At 39.0% G+C, this 22,021-nt stretch overlaps 1 protein-coding gene across 1 annotated transcript in view; it reads left to right on the forward strand.

The window, feature by feature from the left end:
* The window catches only part of ATP10A (ATPase phospholipid transporting 10A (putative)), a 109,001-nt gene that overhangs the window by 10,717 nt on the left and 76,263 nt on the right, over window positions 1–22,021 (forward strand). The window lies entirely within an intron of this gene.

The raw sequence follows: 22,021 nt of genomic DNA on the forward strand, positions 1-22,021 counted from the left end.
TATTTGCAAAGTGTTTGGTTGTTAATGTGGTTTTTATTTTGTTGGTTTTGTGTGTGTGTTTGTTTTTTCTTCCAGTTAATAAAAAGTAGAAATTATCATTTAATACCCCAGTTTCAAAACTGTTGAAGAATCAGCCTGATCTTTACCAATTTCACTAAAGATAAAACTAATGAGAAAACTTATGTCCAAAATACTTATATCCTTTTAAACAGCAGTACTGAAGAAGAATCTAGAAAGGTTAATAGTGTTTTTGAAGCACGTACAGTCTCTAACTTTTGCTCTGCATTTAAGTGTAAGATTTCCCTAAAATTCCCTATGGTTGTTCTAAATTCAATCCTCCTTGGAATGCAGGGAGCAGAAAAGGGGGAGAGTTCCTGAGTTTATTTTCAATGGCATTTGGTTTGGCTCGGAGGATTTTTATAATGCTAATTTGGTCTTTCCATATTAATTCATGTTCTTCCTCTGCTGCTCCTAAATTGGAAACTTTCCATTTTACATCTGGCAGTCTTGTCCTTAGTTGTTTAACCTTTATGCTTTATCACTAGAAATAGCTGTTTTGTGCATGGAATTCAGCCTCTTAGTCATAATAACATTCCCTTCAGCTCTCCTATCTGGCAACTTCTAGAAAGATTTTCAAGTTTGAGTGGGTTTTTGTTTTGTTTTGGTTTGGTTTTTTAACCACTATTTGCATTTGCAGAAAGCATGCCTGAATTGGCAGTGCTGCACCCTAGCAAAAAGTTTCAAGCAAGAAAACTGCAAGGCATATTCTTTACCACTGGTAGGAAGTGTAGAAAGACAGCCAAATGTAGACACAGAAGTGGTCAAGACCTGTGATCCATGGTCCCTGCTAGTTGAGCAGTATTCATATTAGATGCAAACCTGATTGATGAGCACTTGGGAGCACAGTTTTTGTTTTTCCAGTTACTGAGCATACATGCCATATGCCCAGGATACATTTGGGATATCTCCTCATTGATGTCTAACTCCTTTCTGACCTGTACTCATGAGCTCCAGTTAGATTCCACAGTAGTTCATCCACCAAGAGCATAGACAATATGAAAACACAGTCAGTGGTTCTCAGTCAGTGTTTTCTGTAACTTTTATTACTGTGCTGTAATTACTTTACACCTTTGCATGGTTAATGGCAGCTCTAAAGCAATGTGCAATATGCACCAGGTATGTAGAAAGCTTTGTCTTTGCATCTCTGCCCAAGTCTAACTCAAATAAGAGGCAAAACCCAGAAGAAGAGGTTTGTCAAGTTCTTTTAAGTGTGACTTCTTACACAGCTGGTTACATGAGTGCTAGTTCTTAAAACTGTCAGCTGTGAAAGGTGTGTTTCTGCAGCACACATTGAGCACGAATCACAGCTGTCCCAGCTGGTGCATCTCAACACCCTCAGAGCCCCATGCAGAGGTGCTTGCTGCTCTGGAAGCAATTTGGGTCATTACTGCTGTCCTGTCTCTTAGCAGGGTTTGTCAGCTCAAATACAGCCAAGTTCACGTGACTAACATTTTCTGTGTGTGGATGGGGCACAGCTGGTGGGGACAACCCTGCACCCTCCTCTAATTTGTTGTCCTTAGACTGATAAAACCCAGCAAGAAAAAATTGCTCAGTAAATGCATATACACATTACATGACTGCTTAATTTGGAGAGGGTTATTTCAATTTAACTGTGAGCAAATGGATAGCAAACCATGTATCTGGCAGTTAATGCAGCACTATTTCCTTAATAACTTTGGATCAGAAAGTAAATTTTATGAAATAAAATCCTGTCAAACAGTCCTTTTCTTTTTAAGACACGCACAGATAATAAGTGTGATTTGCTGCATCAGCACATACCAAATTACCAGGAGACTGATGATTAAGGGTTGAAAAGCAAATGAAACAAGCTGGCTATAAGCTTAAGATATTCAAGTGAAGCAGATGTAAGCAAGTGCTACTGCAAGTTGTTATCCTTATATCATATTTCTGCCATCTTAATTCATTTTTACTGAGAACTTAAGTGGAAAAGCTGCTGTTAAATTCTTAGGAATGCAGCACAACATTCTTAGGAGTTTTATGAAGCTTCAAAAAAGTCGCCTGTTATTGTCACAGCAGCGTAGGCAGCTCATGTTCCATATAATGTTTACCCTGCAAGAAGTCTGCAGGAGAACTCTATTTGAGCCATGAGTTTTCACCTGGCTTTCAGAAATAAGACACTTTTTGCAAGTCAGGCCTTCCTTATGATTTACAGGATCACGTTCCATGGCCTTAAACATCACTAGCTTTTATACTTGGTGTCTGTGTGCATCTGTCTCTATTGTAGGGGCAGTCCCTGGTGGTTAGTGTGGGGAACTCAGAGGCACATTCATTCCACCCTGCAGGTCTGCATGGGTGCTGCAGCAGGCTGCTGTGTTGGTGTGCACAGAATGCCTCTGATGAGATCTCTGAGCTGCTCAGCAAGCACTGACAGCCAGCATGAGGCAAGGAACGCCTTGGCACAGTCACACTGCTTGGAGAGGAAAGCTCGTGGCACAGCCCTTGGTTCAAAAGTCTCCAACTGGAGTTTCAGGATTGTTTTGCACCTCAGAAGACTCTCTGAGCCTGGTTTACATACACCAAGCAAGTAGAAATATTGAGGTTACAATGTTTACAGCTGTATATAGCGCTGTGAAATCAACAGTCCTTGGACTGAGAAAGTATTAAAAATATGATTGGAAGTTTAATAAGTCTTTAAATGGATATAAGTGTAGTCATAGTTTTTTCTCTGTAAGGAAGCAGAGGGTGTTTTTTAAACATTAGTTGGGTGCTTTACAACTGGGTAGGTACAAGAGAAAATGGCCAGGGTGACAGTTTTGCTGTCTTGTCAAGAGAAAATGTGGCTTCACACATAGCAAGTTAGCAGTTTGTATGCTGGGACAGCTGTATTTGTGCATAGCTGCGCTGTATCAAGGAGTCTCTGAGCAATAGACAGCAAACAGCCATGATAAAATAGCAGAGGTAGGTCTTTTTCCACAGGCCTTCAGTGTCCAGAAACTGATGGCTGAAATAACCAGTGTTTTTATGGTATTGAACATAGGCAACACACAACAGCCAAGAAATTGGAAATCCAATATTTTTGTCATATGCTGGGATTATTCTTTGGGCAGCTCAAACATTTGGTCCTGGTTTTACATTTCCAAGAGAGGCACTTTACTTCTGAAGTTGTGTTTTGAACTCTCCTGGCGCAGAGAGGGCTGATGGCTAACAAAGAGATCACTCTGCAGGGGTGGTACGGGCAGTCCTTAATTCAACCTGCTAGGAGAAGGAAGGACAGAGCCAAACTTCATGCATCAGTAGCACTGACTCTGTCTCCTGTTTCAAGTTATTAAAATAACACTTCAGTGGTTTTTTAAAAGGCATTTTCCTAAATGCTCTCTAATGCCCATAACAACTTTAGATGCTAGGAAGTAAATACTTTTTTGCTACCAGTAGATTTGTTTTGTTTTGTTTTGTTTTTCTACCACTTGGCAAGCACTGGTATTTAGGGGGTTTTGTATTTTGTTTTGGTTACTCTTCTACAATATTTTGGATGAACTAGGAATTAGCTTTCCTACCAACACCTTGCAGATACACACACACAAAATACTTTAACTTGCCAAAACAAGTTATTTTTTGCATCAGAATCCTTGAGTTTATTTTCTGCTTACATGTTTTCACAAACAGAATGCTTGTTCCCAGCTGCTGTGGGAAGAACAAGACATTGTATCTGCAAGATTGAAAAACCAGTGGCTTTTTAGTTAGTACTGTAGAGATCAGCTATGGAAGTTGAAGAAAAATATGCAAAATTTGATTATTACAAGGCCCCTTAAGGCCGATGTTAAGATAAACTAAAAGCTAAGGAAAAGACAAATGTGGTTCCAGCCTCTAATATCAGTAAAATTAATTCTTAATGCTTTATATCTGGGTCTTGAAATGAGCCCTGGGAGTAAACTAGGGCTCTGGGGTTTTGATTTACATCCAACCCTTGATTTCTTTTTTGATGGACACTTTTATATATCATAACAAATTACTTTCACCTCACAAGCACGTTAATTCTCCTTGCAGCAAGGTGGAAACATCACCTGTATGCAAAAATGAGAGGTCCCAAGGCAAGCTACATCCTCCCCCCAAGTTAGAGCTTCAAGGGCATCAGTGAATGAAGATGTGCTTACTGTTTCCTTCCTGTTACCCAGAACAATTTTAAGTAACACATTTGTGCAAGAAATGTTCCCTCCTGCCCCTTTTTTCCTTTTCTTGTTTAGTCTGTCTTGCTGAATTGCTGAAAGGATTTGGCAATCATTTTTGGAAAAGGGACAGTGTTGAATCTTTAAGACACTTAAAGGGAGTTACCAGGTCTCCACTTGGGTCTTCAAAAGGCAAGTTGTATGACCCTTCCTGTGTGTTCCTGTGTGTCAAAGTCATAGTCCTCAAAATGGGAAAACTGTGATTTATTTCATAGAGTTTTTGCAGTTTGAGGCAGGACTTTTAAAAGAGGTCTTTGTTGTGATTTGATTTCCCTTAAAGCTGAATAAGAGTTCAGAGTTTTGACTTTCTCATTTCAGCAATATTCAAATCCTCTATCTTATGTGAAAATGTCTGGGGTTTTTTTTTATTTTTTTTATTTTTGGGTTGTGCTTTGATTTCACAACCATTTCAAATGGAGTAGCAAATAGGTTATGGGAAAATTACAGTTTCAGTTATAAAAAAATCTGTATCTACCATCTGTAAGGGCCAGATGAGCACCAACACTACTGTGGTAAATGGATTATCATTATTGTACTTCTCCCACAATCCTCAGGGAAACTCTGAAATAAAAAAAAAATTAAAAAGTCATTGTCAGGCAACCCAGAAAAAAGGGTGGGCATTTAGTTAAGACAAAGCAAAACATTTGGAGGTGCCATGTGCAGAAATAATCACTTTAGAAATGCCTCTTTACTGAAGAAATGTTACTGCACAATAACAGTTGCCAGCTGGTAGAGATGGAACACTTTGGAAGTGGAGGTGCAATTCAGAATAAAAACGTACGTACAGTAACAAATTACAGGCAGAAAGAGAGAATATTTCAAGTTCTCCATCATGTTCCTTAGCTACAAATAATCCTGTGAAATATTTGTTCCAAAGGTCAAATAAAAAAAGACTTGAAAGCAAAAAGGGTAATACTGAAACTGTCTCTAGAATGTTTATTCTGAAAATATTTCAGGAGTTGAGAAACTTTTCTCATGCAATTGTCTTACAGGTTTTAACTCTAGGTAATGAGGAGTTCTGCAAACACCCAGGCATGTGGATCGCTTATGCCTGAAAACAAGAGGGAGTGGTTTTGGAAAGCTTGTTTGAAGAAGGTGCTGATAAGTGAGGGAAACGCTAAGCCAAATTCAGTGTTCACTTACCTTCCCTAGGGTTGGACTGTGCGACAGTTTAAGCTCCAAGATTGAATTAGACATTAAGGAGAGATTCTTTAAGGGTGGTGAGTCACTGGAACAGGTTGCCCAGAGCAGCTGTGGGTGCCCCATCTGTGGAAGTGTTCAAGGCCAGGTTGGATGGGGCTTTAAGCAATCTGGTTCTGTTGAAGGCATCCCTTCCCACAGTTGAGAGGTTGGACTAGACCGTCATTGAAGATCCCTTCCAGTCTAAACCATTCTCTAATTATATGCAGCAAAATAAATTACTTGAACGTGAATATCTGCTCAGAGGGAAAGCTGGGATTCTCAGAAAGGGTGAGATTAAAGGATAAATTAGCCTCTGTATCCACCAGCCAAACTTTGTTTATACTGTTGAGGTTGCTTGGTGTTCTCTGAAACCACCTAGATCAACCTGAGATTTCTCTTGCAAGTCCTTAACCATTTGGATATTAGGCACCCAGTCCCACTAAACTTGTAGTCCTTCACACTGTCTTGGGCAAAAAGATGGTCATCTCCAGAGAGCTGTTGGTCCTATCCATCTTCTGCTAAGAAGAATCACCCACCAAAGGTGCCATCTGATGTGGAGACATCTAAGCAAGTAGGGCAGATGAGCTCCCTCACATCTGGACAGCTCAAATAAGGTGGAATGAAAACCTTGTGTCACCAGGGGGGTAGATGTGGATGTGCATAAAGGTGGTCTTAACAGGAGAATATTTTACCTTTATACTGATGATTAGAATATTGAATTATACTAACAGCCCATGCCCTGTTTGTTGTAAATATCAAACTTTGTTACCAGTCATCTATTTATCCTAAATATTAACAAGTTTTAGGCCTAATTTGTGCCATTCTATCACTTTATACAAGCTGGGATGTACAGATCTTCTCAATTAGCTGCAAGTATCACTGAGATGCTTAGTACTAAATCCTGTGCTCCATTAGAGGCCAAATTTTGTCAATACTCTTGTATTTTTGTTAGTGTACCTGCTGTTTTTCTAGAAGTTGTCATGCTTCATTTTTCACTGGATTGACCTCACTTTTCCTATCAAGTGTGATTGACGCTAGCAAACCGAGCAGCAAGAGCAGACCCAGCCTGGATCAGCATGGTGCCCAGGGAGCCCTCCAATGTCAGCCTCATGTTACTAGTGGATGGAACTTTTCTTGTTGTGTACCTCTGCCACCATTCTCATTGAAGAAACAGAGGCTTTCAAAAGCCATGAGCACATCTGAGTCCTACCAGTCCTGTAGAGTGGCTTTGGACTGTAGCAGTGCAGGTATGGAAGCTCTCAAATGCTGGGGCTCAGTAGTGTTTTTGTCTGTTCCTTTTCCCAGCTCTGACAGTCGGCCTGTGTGCTCTTGGAATCTCCTGAAATGCACCCAGCAGTAATTTTCCACCTGCATCTACACAAATCCCAGGAGATGCGGGAGGCATTACACACAGGTTCTGTGAAAGATAAAAACAACCTTGTTATCAGTAGCCTTGAAGTGCTGGATCTGTACTTCACGAGAAAAATGCTTGCACATAAAAAATAAGAGAAATCACAAACACCTCTGCTACCACTTATGCCAAGTAAGAGAGTAAATTTCCTGCTGTCTTCCATTTGGGACTGCAACTACTTCCAGTTTGGGGGCTGAACACTGCAAAGACTATGAGACAGTCACCTTATTTGATCCTATCCAGTTCAGCTATTTTGATTCATCTCAGCTAAGTTGCTGCCCCAGCACCCTTTTGTGCAATTTTGGAACATTGCAAATATAACAAGTGGATAGAATCTCATTTAGTGCATTCTACTGGGAAAAAAAACCCTGTACTCAATTATTTCTGTTATCACACCTAAAGCTGTCATGCCATTGTTTATTTCCAGATAGGGCAGTGTTGAACAAAAGGGGTTTTTGGTGTTTTTTCAGGGTGAGAAGCTGTAAGTTTATTCTGTAAATGCAACCTACGCTGACTTGCACATTTTCTTTAAGGAGGGCTGTGTGGCATGCCTCAAGTAGAGAGATCTTTACTCAACAGGTAAGGGTGATGAGTAAAGCCTCTTTACTCCAGATAGTACTTAATTGCTTTCTCTTGGGAAAAAAAAAGCGCCAAACAAATAAACAGAAAATGGAAGTGTTCCAACTATCTGTATAAGTTTCGTTTTCACACTGTGCTTCAATCTCATTACAATTTTTGAGGGATAATATTGGTAGTCAGACATTCCTTGGATGGGAAGTGATTAGAGTGCGAATTGCTGTAGAAAAGCACTATTTCCAGTAATAACACAGCAGGTGTTTTGAAAGAAAGCTGCTTTAACCTTTCAGATTGCAGAGGCATCCCAGTAATTCTAAGAATCACAATCAACAAATGCCTAATTTCACTACTGTTTTCCTAATTAAGAAGGAAAGTTGTGTAAGGAACCTGAATTTTAAAGACATTCTCCTAAAAATTAAGAGTTTCCTATTTCTGATCTGTCACTAGAAATAGTCATTTACATGTAGTTTAAAGACCTCGATGATGGAGCATAGCATATTGCTAGCATTGATGGGCACACCAGGTACAAAAACCTATGTTTTGATCAAAGTCAAAAAAATATAAAGGCAGTACACCATGGAAAACAGATTACAGTTAGTGATATCAAGATAATTGCTGTCTGATAATTATATTGTCTTCAAGACATGGGATGCAACTTTTAAAAAACATTTCTGCATCATTTGCTGCTTGATGCGGAAAATTTTATCTTAAAGATTACAACTGAATGCAAATCCTTTTGAAGTTATCCTGTTGGTACAATGAAACACTTGCACATTGTTTTCTGTCTGAACTTCATTTAGATTTAGTTCTTAACCAGTGCACCTTGTTCTTTCCTTGCCTCACCACTTCCCTCAGAAAGCCCTGCGCTGAATAGCTCTTAACAAGTTTTGATTAGGTCAATTCTTGTCCTTAATTAATTAATTAAATTGACCCAGGATATAGAAACTTGGCATTATCTCCATTATGCACAAGGTCAAGGTGTAGCTAGGTTTTCCTCCTACATAGCTTCACATTATCTGTTGAGATTACAAAGCAAAGTTCTTCACTTAACTGTTAATCGATTCTTGACAACCCAAATTATGAATAATTCCAAAAGAATCTAGAGGCTTGTCCTCCTTGGACAGAATAGCACAAGTCTCAGTATTCCTAATGAATGCAGGATTAGATTCCTCTTTTTGCATTGTAAAACCATAAGAATGAGGAGAAATGCAAACAGTTAAGTTAAATTATTCTATTTGTCATGTTTTAAGACCACAGATTACACATTACTTTGCACATGTTCTGGTTTTCACTGCTATATTTTGCCTAATAGCCAGTCATCTATTAATGTAGGGGAAAATTTGCAGTGTCAGACATTGTGCAAGATATTCTGAGCACATTCCCACCCATCCTAGCGTAGGGGTTAATTCGAAGATTTTTGCTTGACAGAAGTCTGAATGCAGCAGAGATCTGCTCCAAAGCACACAGAAATCATTGTGAAAAACCTCAGTGACATCAGTTAGTTTGGGATAAAGCACTGGAATTTCCTGAAAGGAAAATAAATGGCAAATATTTCTAATTGTAAGTAATTTTAAAGCAGACCACTTTGTTCTCTAAAATCACTTTTAAGAAGCTGTTAGAGACCAATAACATGTATAATTTGATTAGTTTGATGTCTAGGATATTTTTTTTTCCTGCTTATTCTTTTTAGTTGATGGAAAAACAAAAAATATCTTACAACCTTACTCCTGATTGATCACAGATAAATTAAAGAGCTTTGATGTGGCCAGCAAAGCATACTTACTGATCTAATAACAAATAAAAATGTTTTGGAAAAAAAGCTCTTGGGCGTATACTGAAATGACATGTTTGTTTTTCTCCCCTCTTTTGAATAATAAAAAAATCAGACTTTTTTTCTTTTTTAGGAATGTTTCCTCAAGCTGATTGTTCTGCTTCAGCTATGCACACACTCTATAGCAGAAGGGATAAACAAGTACAGCTTTGTACTTGTTCCAGAACAAGAAAACCTACATTCAAAACTCTTTTCATAAAAACCACTGAGATCTTAACCTGTCTAAGGTTGCTCTTGCTTGGCTTTTCTGGCATGTAAGGCTTTCTCATACCAGGTCTATTTGCTCTTATAATTCCAAGTTTTAAGGAAGAATATATAGAGATTAGTAGATTCTCTTGTTTTGTTGTTCCTAAAATTCAAGGGTAAGTGATCAAATTTACATTCCTCAAGTTTTTGTTAGGCTTTTTTCTGTAGAGGGAGGAGCTGTGAATTGCAGCAATGCCTGATCATAAGTTCCTTTTAGCTGAGCATTTTAAAATTGTTGGTGCTCAGCTTTATATCGGAAAATAAAGTACTGTAAAGACATGGGTGTCAGTGCCTTACTGAGCTCAGTAAGGACAGAAACTTGCCTGCCAGTAGAAGCCCAGGGCTGTCTAGGGTTCCCTGTAATGTCAGGGTCTTCGTTTTCAGAAACTGTTACTGTGTGACTGAGATGGCATGCCATGTCATGTGGCTCATGGCGCCCTGTCCAACAACCTCCTTCATGAGTGCACCACACTCTGCCTTGAAGTGCCTGTGCACCCACCGCCCTCCTGTACCATCCCCCAGTCCTCAGAAATCCCATTCTTTCCAGCCTTAGTTTTTTCATGGACACTTCTATACTTGGTCTTTTCCAAGGATTTACCCCCTTGTGGTTAAACACCCATTTGCTTCCTCTCAAACTTACTCTGATGGGAGTCATGAAGCAACTCACTTGGCTTTGTTTTCTTCCCCAAGAAATCCAAACATAGTGTAAAAGAAATGTTTCTTTGGTTTATTTTAGATAATTTTAAAAAGTTAAAATGAAACCAGAAGCTTTCTAATGAGCACAAAAGGATCACTAAAAAACTTGAAGTTGTTCCTCTCTCTGGATGAAGGTAAGGTTCATTCAAGGCCAGGTTGGATGGGGCCCTGAGCAACCTGATTTAATGAATGGCATCCCTGCCCATGGCAGGGGGCTTGGAATGCGATGATCTGCAAGGTTCCTTCCAACCCCAATCATTCTGTGATTCTACGAGGAACCAAAATCATTAGGAAACAGCAATTTGAAGCAAAAACTATTGTAAACCAGAAAAGCATCCAACTTGTGAAAATGACAATTTGTCTGCCACCAGGTGTCTTTAAGATTCACAGCGTACTGTGAAAGAGCCTTCTCTTGAATTTTTCATTCTAAGGTAATCATTGGTTTTCTTCTCTGATAATTTCATGCCTCTCCTCTGGACTCTCTAATGCTAATTTTTTGCTGGCCTTCTTTCTCCCCCTACTCCCTGGGCCCTGTGTATATACAGCAGGGCCTTCAATCCTCAAAATATTCCTTCTCTACCTGTCTTTGACACAACAGCTTTTGGAGCACTGGGCTTTGGAAGAATAAGGCCTCTCTAATATTCAATTTGTAGTAAATTATCAGCTGGTTTTGAAAATGCAAACTGCTGTTTTCCAGTGTTTAAGTTCCATTTAGAAAATTTTGGGTTTAATTTGATCAGTTGTCATTTTTGCTGGGGAAATAACTTATCTGTGTGCTGAATGAACAGTGGCTGGTTTTATTGAAAACTAGAAGCCCAAGTGGGTTTTTTTGTTATTTTGGTGTTCCTTTTTTAATACCCTGAAGCCACCTAGTTAATTTCTGTTGTGAGTGACTCCAGAACTCCTAATGAAAACCAGAAAAGAAAGAAGTTTTTGGGAGACACATAAACCTAATATTAGTTTGGAAGGAGTAAATATTTATCCAGGCAGAAGGAGATGACTTATTTAAAGACTGACCTAATTTATTATTTAGGAAAACCACCTTTCTGTATCCACCCTGCAGCCAAGAATTGTCCTTTTTTTTTCTTTTCTCTAGGGAATGTTTTAGTTTAAGAAATAAGCCACACAGCCCAGAATATACTGGCAGGAGCAGTCTCCCAGAATGGAACTACTCATTAAACTCATTTATCCTCCTAACAGAGCATTCTGAGTGTGTTACAGTGCATTAGGGACAAAGCTGGATCACTGAAAGGTCACAGCTCTCAAAGCCAGTAGGTGTAGTGGAAGTGACTGTGGTCAGGGTTGGGTTTGTACTAACAGTTGCAGAGATGCTTGTCCATGACAGACATCTTCCTTTTGCAGTTCTGTTCAACACCTCACTTCTGAGCTACGTGCCAAGTAAACCTCCAGAAAGTAACTCTTGGAGAATGTGGAGGGGTCATGGGGGTTGTTTTTGTTTTCCTCATGTTATACTCAGTTAAGGTAAAATAATGAGGCAGGGTATCATAAACATGGTAGAGTTTCTTATTTGAGGCAGATAGTCTGGGGTTCTTTTTTAATCCTGTGCAGAGTGGTAACAATAAGGAGCATTCCTTATTTGCTGGTAGTAATTGAGGTGTTGGATAGTTTGTGGTCCTAGCTTAGTGAGCAGTGGACAGGCCACCATAATTACTGGAAACTGTGATCCTTTCTCAGCCAAAAGGGCTTGCACAGGCTGGAAGAAAGAATTGCTTGCCTCCAGCAGACACATCCTCTGTGACAGAGAGCGGAGGACAGCAGTGTGGTTACACATCCTGTTCCAGTTTCAGCTGAGTGCTGCAGGTCTGGTTGCCCCCAGGACCCCCTTGCACTCCCTCAGCTGCTCAATTTAGCAGCTCTTAAAGTTTCTTCCTAGCATAGTTCAGTCAAAATGATCTAGAAGAACTCCAGCACTTCTGACAGTGGAATTGTATTTTGTTTCTAACTGACCTGACCTAAGAAGCAGCAGTTGTTCCAGAAATTGAAGTGATGATCAGTCACATCTTACAGGAAGGCAGTGGTGAGCTGTCTGTGGTAAGCTGCAGAGGGTAACCATTGAACTTGCCCCAGCTGTACTCGGAGCAGGCAAAGCACTGTACTTCTAAAGCAGCACAGGGCAAACATGAAATAACACAAAGTAAGTTTCTATCAACATGTGTGGGTGTTGTGCTGCTTGGGCACAGTAGCAGTCCTGGTCTTGTAGCCCCAGTCTAATGGTTAATATTTGTGTATTTGCTGCCCAGATGCAGCAGATGGTCCTCTGAATGGATTTCCATTCTTTTGCTCTTTTTTTGCCTCTTTGCACCACACTTAAAATGTCTTCCCTCTTTCACTTGACAGCTCCAGTATTTGTAAGGTTATCACACCTCTGCAAATGATTTGAATGCACTGTACAACATACGAGTTATTTTTATATTTCCTAATAAAGATCTTGCCGTGTTTGTGTTCTCTGAACTCTGCCCAGATTCTCATCCCTTTCATTCCAGGGACTGCTGAGGTCCCTGGCAATATTTCAAACTGCAGAGCAGTCAGAGGAATAGAAATCCCTGCTATGATGGAATAATCTCTGTGTTTAGCTACAAATTTTGCTGACCTTCAACTGCTGTGTTTAAAGGTAACATTTCCATCCACACCCTCATCTTGTGTGAGTGGGACTCATGCTTTGGTGTGTTCTCATGTCCTACCCCCTGTGTCATCTACACGTGTGACAAAACCAGCGGATATCACAGCCCTCTTCCCCACAAAGTCTGCAAGTCTATGCCTAGGTGTTGTATTTAGGAGCTTATTTAATTTCTTCTTCATATGCTTGATTTTCAGAGAGTTTTCAGGAGGGCGGTTGCATCTTTCTGCAAGCACTGAATTAAGAACCCCTTTCTGAAATGAGAGAGTTGAAGTGAAGGAGCTGTCTTAACACCACACTCTGTACAGCCTAGTGCTAATAAAACCATCAGTTTAATTTAACATGGCTGTGCCTGTGTAATAAAGCAGATAGAAGATAACTTACCTCAGTAGATCCTGTACTTTGTATTTGATAGGTCTAGTTTACCATGATGCATGCACTGCCTACAGATCATTAGCTTTAATGGTGACTAAAACTGGAGTTAGCAAGCATTCCTCTGTGACTCTCTCTTTCTACTGCATATGCTGTCGTTTATTATTAACCTGTGTCAACAGCCCTTCCAGTAATTTATAAGCCATATTACACTGCTCTTTACACCTGATGCTATTAAAAGTAACATTTTCAGAAAGCTTTTGTGAAATACTATATTGATGACAGCACTTAGTCGGATTTTATGTCTTGTCTTTTCTTTTTGTACTTTAAAGCTTTTGGAAATGCAATCACATTTAGAATTACGCCCTTGTAGGTGTTTTTCTGCAGTTGTTTAATGCCAGAAAGGTCAGCCAAAAATCTGCAGTTGTCATCAGTGAGAATTGTGACATGAAACTCTTTGAGAAGTCTGTGATTCTTTTGATGCTGTTATTCATTCTGACATTTAATGTATTTCATGTGTTATACCATCACCCTAAAAATATGATTGCAAGTTTTGAAACTCATAGTCTTTTTTTAAACAAAAAAAAATCCCAACCAAACCCAAGAAGGTTTTGAGTGTATCTGTATACTCTGTTACTGGTAACAAAATCTAGACTCACATCTCTCATAATGCCACTTCAGTTAACTGATGTCATTTTGACCACCATAATAGTTCACATCTTTACATAAGCTCCAGTTTCTCAGAGACTGCAAAAAAAAATTATTTTAGTTAAAAGTTGGCCAGACACTATAAAATAATAATCAGTACAATACAATCAGTAATTTTATTCACGGGGATTTATTAGTATAGCCAAGGTGACTTTGGTGACTTTGCTGAGTCATCTACTTTAGGCACAGAGTTGAATGGGATGTGTTAACAGTTAAATAGCCTGTAAACAGTCTGTAGACAATTATATCTGTTCTCATTTTTCCACTAAGCTATTTAAAAAAAAATAGCATATGATTCTGCTTGAAGAAAGGATTGAATATCTTTGTATAAATAGGAGCCATAGGTTTTTAGTGTAAAGAAATCAGAGAATTTATATTTACCTCCATAGATTGTAGACATTAATACTGAACTTTGACTAATTTCTTAGATTTGGTCAAAATAATTGATTAACCTCAGAGGAACATCTTTTTGTACTTTCTGAGCTATATGCAATAGGTTTTGTTAGACTAGGAATAATAAATCTAGTGATGCTTAGAGATGGTATTCCATCCTCTGTTGAGATACAGACATTCTGTCTATCAGGGAGCCTTTAAGATAAGTTTCCATTAAAAGCAAAATGACAGCAAGATCATTAAAATGTCCTAGGTTTTTTTGGATAGGGAAATCTGCCACCTGAGGACAATATACAAACCTATTTATGCAGATTTGTTTAAAGTGAGATCACATGGTTTTAAAATACTTTGTTCCAGTGTTTTGTGATCTGGCAACTTTGATTGTTTTCTACTATTTAATATGTTTGTTGGTTTTAGAAAACAAGGTGTCATCTTTGTTCATTTTCTCTGTATTTCAGATGATGGTTTTAGCCTTGTGCCAAACATAATTTATTTTGGTTTAGGCTAAGCAGTCAGTTCTAAGCACAGCCTGTCACTACTTTGACACTTCTGTAGCTGGTAGATGCTGGAGTTTGGCTAAGGCTCTCTCAGTTTTAGAGCTTTACTGGACAGATTCATAGTCTGTGATAAACATAAGACTGCCAGAGTCCCACACCCATATTTAAAACCTTTCATTTTTAAGCAGTTGAAGCGCATGCCAGCTCAAATAAATTATCATGATACAAATAGGTTTTGCAGTCCAGTCTGGGCTTGTGTGGCCTGAAATGTCTTGTAATGTTTTGCTGGTGAATTACTGAGTCCAGCCTGAGTGCCAGGTGCCTGAGTCCAGCTAAATACTGGGTAACTGTCTGGGTCAGCTGATGGAGCTCTGCTGAGCTCAGCACTGAAATCTGAGGTTAAGGTGAGTAAAGAACATTCACTCCACTGCCAGGTTAAATAACTTGAGGTTTTCTAACTGAAAGACAGATATCAATATGTGTATGTGAAAAGACAAAATATTTTCACAGAAAAATGGGATCCTGCTGAATTCCTGCTTTCCCACATGCTGCCATGATTTACTTGTGTCTCTGTTAGGATTGAAGGAAACCCAGAGACTGCTGTATCTGGGCTGCCCAGCTAGAATGATACAGCCTCATCTTGGTTTTGATTGCTGGATTTCTTTACATAAAATTCACTCTAATAAGAAAGTGTCTGCTGATAAAGAATATTATTTTAAAATCCCAGTCTGTGGGTTATATAATTTTACCTCTTTCCTTTGGCAAGACTTTTTAGTCTCATCAGCCTCAGTTTCCAGATTGATTAAAAATACATTCAAATTCATTCTAAATCAAAGCAGGAAAAATGTATCTATAAATTTTCTGTAATGTTTCCCAATTGAAGTGATGTGGAAGTAAAGTGTGATTGATAACTAAGTCTAATAGGATTTATTGTATGTATTGGGCATACAATTATTCTTGTTTCCTTTACTTTTATATATCATTAAATGTACAGAACTAAAGATGCTTTACCAAGTGAACTAAGGCTGGCTGTAAAAGACACAAATAGGGAAATCTCTTTTACTTTTTGTTTTTCTTGGAGTAACTAAACAAGTCTCTCTGCTCCGAGGTGGATCTTTGCACATTTAGTAAAGTACGTTTTGCTTTAGCCTCTCTCTGAAAACTAATATGCCATCTGTATGAAACTGAATGGGAATAGTCCATTGAGATTATCTTTAATGTCTCCTGTTGGCTTGGATGAAAGTCACTCCAAAAGTCCAGCCCTCACTATATATTCAGCATGTAAATTTAATTCACAGTCTACATCTCCAAAGACCATTGTGGCCCACAAACTGCTAGGGTCTCAAAAACTCACAGCAGATCCAGAAGACAGAGCTGCACAGTATTGCCCTGTTTTGCAGGTTAAGCAATAAAGCTCAGAAGTTCCCAGCAAAAGTAAAGTCACAGAGATAATCTTTTATTACTAACTAGCCTTAGTTTCTCCCCACTTTCAAACTGGACTGAATCTTTCCTAAACCGAAACTTCTGTGATCTTGCTTGAGTTAAATTATTTCCCTAATGTTCCTTCCTCTATGTTTTCAAGTGGCCAGTAGTTCCCTTTCTCTGCTTTTAACCTTCTTTACACTTTCCTCCATATATATCTCATACTTTTCTCTTCTGTGTGTATCTCACGTACCTCTTCTCAATTCTCATACACTTCTCATTTCTCTGTTCCCTTCTAGCAGACTCTTCCAGTGTCTGTCTCTTCATCGGTGTCTGACATATGTGTCAAATCAGAGTTCTTCTAGAAAGATATCGATCTATCCTGGGAGGGATCTGCTTATTGATGCAAAGATGGTAAGAAAGGAGAGAATTCTTCATTCTTCCTAGTCAAGGGCTAAGGATTAGAAGGATTAGAAGCCCTCTTTTAGTCTGAATTGTAAAGTAGCTGCATTTTAACTGCTAGTTTGATTCCACAGGAACCTTTCCCAAAGTATCAAATGGAGCTTCTTGCAAGTCTCTCATTTGGTGCTGCTTCAGTCTAACTGTATTACAAACAATGGTCTGGTCTGCAGTGGGTTGCCAGCTGCAGTGGAGCAGCTTATGGGCAGTAGCACAGGCTGTAAAACCTGTTTGCTAGAGAATGCCTCCTTCTCTAGTGGTCCATTTGATAGTGTCCAGAATCTAAATATTCCTGTCATTAATATGTTCTAACAAAAACTGTATGTTAGAAATTAATATGTATGCAACAAGCCCTTTAACCTTTTCAGAACTCAGTGGTTTGCTTTTGTTTTTAGGATGGATTTTTCAAAGGCATTCTCTGTAGTCACAGGAGGTATTTGGATATGCCCACAGCACTTTCCACCCAGATTAAGATCATGTCACTATTTCTGCTGTGTCTTGTTTGAAAAGATGAAGGAAAATGATACTTTGTATGTAGAGTTCTCAAAGAAGCTTTTGAGCCAACAGCAATTTTTTTAACTCATCTTAAACAAAAAATGACTAAAGATTCTTTTGAATGCTTTGTAAAACATTCTACTTCTTTTTATGCTAAATAAATTACTATTAAGTCTAAAAATGTCTAGGAAAAATGCTTGTTTTGATTACATAAAAAAAATTTAGATAGCTTAACCCTGAAGAATTTATACATCTTTCTCATACCACACTCTTGCTCTGATGTCATAGCTTATATGTAAGTCGGGTTTCTGAAAGTGCCAGTGGTGTATGGCTTTTGTCTCCGTAGACAGACCAAGCTGTAGGCAGCACACAGGCCAGTAGCATGCTGACAGAGTGACCTGATGTATTTTGGAACATGTCTAGACTGGATTTCTGTCCTGGTGGCAGAATTAACTCTTGACATATGTTTACAAAAGAAATGGATTGTGTCGAGGGAGGGTAGTCGGGAAAGCATTTACAGAATTTGTGCTGTGCGTTTACAAAGCAGCTTGGTCTGAATTTGGCCTACAGATGAAAAATTACTTTCCTCTGATGAGTAAGATCCACATCACAAGGGGATTGTAACCATGACTTTCAGTTTTAGGAATTTTACAAGCTGGGGTGTCTTCTTTACAAAGGCTTCTCCTTAGTTAACCTCACAGCTATGAAGCTAAGTGCAATCCACTTAATGTCTGGAAAAATGTTTTATCCACTAGAGGAGTCCTAAAAAAAGATACATAATCAATCAGGAGGTACTAGCAAGAAAGATCGCTGTCTACAGAGATATAGCAATCCCTAGATAAGGAGGAAGAAGGTGTTTTGGAGAGGATTTAGCACTCAACTGGATGTAGCAATGAGGAGCCAGAGTGTTCAAAGCCATTAATTGCTGCAGATAAAGAAGGAAAGTGTAGCAAAACAATTGTGGAAAAAGGATGGAGAAAAGACTGGAAGTGAATGTCTTGATAAGAGTTTTTTTAAGGGAGAGAAAGAAAGGTACACATTTAAGGTGTGGGGTTTTTTTGGATGGGGTTAGGAGTGAAAAATAACCCTCAGTTACAGCTTTGCGTAACAGAGTTGAAAATGGTCATGTGCCAGCCCTAAAAAGCTGAGATTCAAATATTTTCATTTCTTTTGAGTTTCTTTCAGACTTGTGGGGAAGGGTTCTGGGTAAAAATTGCTTTCATTAGATCCACAACTTTCATCTGCGGGACTAGACTGCTTTAATTTGGAATACCCTATTGTGAGATCAGATCAAAGTTCAGTTTTAAAACTCTCACCTTTAAACTAGCTTCTGATTAGAGGTTGTGACACAAACGTTTTGGTTTGTGTCTGCCAGGCTGCTTAATACTGGTTTTTTCTGTCTATGAACAGGGTGGCTGCTACTTGCTGAGGTGCTTCAGATCTCTGGAGCTCTTTTAGCACCTCTTTTAGGCTGCTTGTTCCCCTTCCATGATTCAAACCCTTTGAATAAATATTCTCTTTGAAATTGCTTGCTCTAAGCTCACTTTCTGGATATTTCAAAAACTAGTCACTTTATTCTTCTGGATACAAAAAATACCTTGAATTTTATTTTATTTTTCCTAGGATATTGAATTTCAGTGTTTTATCATTGTTCCCGCAAGGAAGGTATGAATGTGAACTACAGAGAAGTTGTCATTATGGAGTTTGGCCAGAAAGAGTGCTTTTCTGCCTGAGTTTAGACATCTGTTTAGATATGTTTCTGAATTTGAGCCAAGATTTGTAGCCTGGTTTTGGAGTTCAGTGAACAATAAGTGAAAATCATGCATGGAAATTGTTTTTTTAAATGTTTTTCTAAATGTGAGAACAATATTTGCCAACAAATTAATTCAGCCATTTCCAAGAAAGACTGAGCTTGATGAAGTAACCTTTCATGTAAAAAGAAACAAAGGACAGTATCCATTCCTAATAGTTGGCCTGCTTAGATTTTAAATTCTTCAAAATTAATTAAAAAAGAGTTCCTGTGAAACAGGGCTCACAGATGACACTATTTCTTTGTAATAGGGCAATAGTGAAGAAGAGTATATTTACAAGCTTTTTGTTTAAATATGTACAAATCTGTCAGCTAACAAGCTCTTGAAAATATCTGGGTTATAGCTGACAATGATTTTTTAGAAGTGTGGATAATTGCTGTGGGAATTATTATGGCAACGTACACTTCATTTTGAAAATGTATTGTCTGGTAGAGTGATGGGAACAGGCTATCAAAATTTGTACTGATGGTGTATTGTTCTTTATAAATTAGCTTTTTTATTTATGATAGTTCAGTAGTTGTGGACAAGTGGAAATTTGACGTGCTTCCCTGCAGAACTCTGTAATTACAAGGTCTCTGAAGAACTATGTTAACAGGTTGAGATGTACTGTCTGTGTGAGCTGACTGTATCTCATAATGCCATTGGAATTATGAGCTACATAATTCATAGTCATTTTGATTGTAAATCAGTGGGACAGGAAAGGACTACATTTCTCTCTGTGAAAACATTTTTGTGAAAAGTATTATTCTAGCTTAGTGTTTCATATTCAACTGTACTCATTGACTGGCTATGTTTGGAATATTAATGAGATGACGACCCTCATTCTTAATTCAGAGGAAACAGCAGGTAGTGTGAAAACAGTCAAGTTGACATTCAAAAAAGCTTTAAATGAATTTTTATCCTGATTTTTTTTTTAACGTAGATACCTGCAGTATCAGTCTAGTTTTCAATCTGAACTACTCAAATGTTACTAAAGGCAACCTACATTTCCTTTAAATAGTAGGATTTTACATTTCCTGGTTCTCACTTTTTCAATATCTCTATTATTTACTTTCACCAAGAATTTTGAATATAAAATTTGCATCTCTAGGCATACTTGTTTTGACTCAAACCTTCAAAGATTCATATCACTGCATATGATTTGCATGGAGTTTGGTTCTTTGATGGAAGTGAGGAACATTTTTATATTCTGTGAATTTCTGTAAGATTGCCTTATATAAGGCTGCATTCAAATTGCATTAGGACTTAGAGCATAGCAAATCGAGACTCAGATTTCAATCTAATGTAGGATCCAACCCAGTCTGTGTACTCAGATAGGACTGTTGGGAAGTGCTCCCAGGATCCAGTTAAGATGGGACTTTAATGGTCATCATTAAGAAACCATTTTTGGGAAATACATCATTATTATTTTATACCAGAATTTTAGAGATTTTCATATTCTTAAATTTTGTTTTGAGAACAACATGCTAATTTAAACATGCCTTAGTACTAAGATAGAGCCCGAGGCTGTTTGCTTTTCCTTGCATTTGTATTCTTGTCTTGTTGGGGCAAGCAGTGATCCAGAAATGTAAAGACAGGCTGTATAACCTATGAGAGCAGCTGAACACAGAAAAATTGGCCAGATACAGCCTAAGATAAGTCACTACATTTAAAACTTCAACTGTGCTTCTCAGATCAGCCTGAAGTACAAGTTAAGGCTTATTCTCTACCAGCTACATGACAAATTAGGATTCTTCTGAGTTGTAGTGCCTCTTACTCCTTCCTTCTTGCAAATATACTGATGCTAGAACTATTTCTGCTTCAGATCAGGGGGTCACAGTGTTCGTGCATCAGATCAGGGATGTGTCATAGAATCATTAAGTCCAACTTTGTCCAAAATTGAACAAGATTGTTGAGTCCAAGTGTAGCGCTGCCAAGTCCATCACTAAACCATGTCCCCAAGTGCCACATCTGCGTGTCTTAAATACCTCCAGGGATGGTGACTCCATGCTTCCCCGAGCAGCCTGTTCCAATGCCTAACCACCCTTTCACTGAACCAATCTTATTGAACAGCCAACCTAAGACTTCCCTGGCACAGCTTGAGGCCATTTCCTCTTGTCCTGTCTCTGGCTGCCTGGGAGAAGAGGACAACCCCCACCTGGCTGCAGCCTCCTTTCAGGGGGTTGTAGAGAGCAATTAATTCCCTCTGAGCCTTGTTTTCTTGAGACGCAACAACCTCAGCTCTCTCAGCCTCCTCTCATGCTACCTGTGCTCTAGAGCCCTCACCAGCTCCACTACACTTATCTGGAGACACTCCAGAACCTCAGTGTCTTTCTTCTCACACAGTGACTTCATAGAGCTAAATGTAAAATGTCAAGCAGCTCTCTGGCTACCAGTGCAAGCACTGGTGAGAGCACTGCAGGAACCTGCTGCTCTTTCGTATTTGGTTCAGTCACCATGATAGAGATGTCTCTTCTCAGAAACATCAGAAACAGATGTCCCTTCCCTTCCCTTCCCTTCCCTTCCCTTCCCTTCCCTTCCCTTCCCTTCCCTTCCCTTCCCTTCCCTTCCCTTCCCTTCCCTTCCCTTCCCTTCCCTTCCCTTCCCTTCCCTTCCCTTCCCTTCCCTTCCCTTCCCTTCCCTTCCCTTCCCTTCCCTTCCCTTCCCTTCCCTTCCCTTCCCTTCCCTTCCCTTCCCTTCCCTTCCCTTCCCCTCTTTTTTTAAAATCAATACCAGTTCTTTAAGCAGTTTAATTTTGTGTGGCACTGTAATAGCAAAGTCTGGTGTATGTGCTAAAGCTAATTCCTGGAACTGCTGCCAGAGGAAACTCTGAGGCAACAATAGAATCTCAGTTGTTCTGAATGTAAGCATTGCACTCTGGAACCCACTGAGATCTCAGCTGGTACTTAGTGTTTTTACTACCCTCAACCTGTACTTTAGATTGTCCAGATGAACACTGATGAGAACATCCAAATAAGATGGATGTCATGGATGGATGTTGCCCAGACAAGAATAGAACTGGATGGAAAATGTACAACTTCATAGTTTTAGGAGGACCTGG

The sequence above is a fragment of the Ammospiza nelsoni genome, chromosome 2 (genome assembly GCF_027579445.1).
Source record: "Ammospiza nelsoni isolate bAmmNel1 chromosome 2, bAmmNel1.pri, whole genome shotgun sequence".
In the NCBI taxonomy this organism is placed as follows: Eukaryota; Metazoa; Chordata; class Aves; order Passeriformes; family Passerellidae; genus Ammospiza; species Ammospiza nelsoni.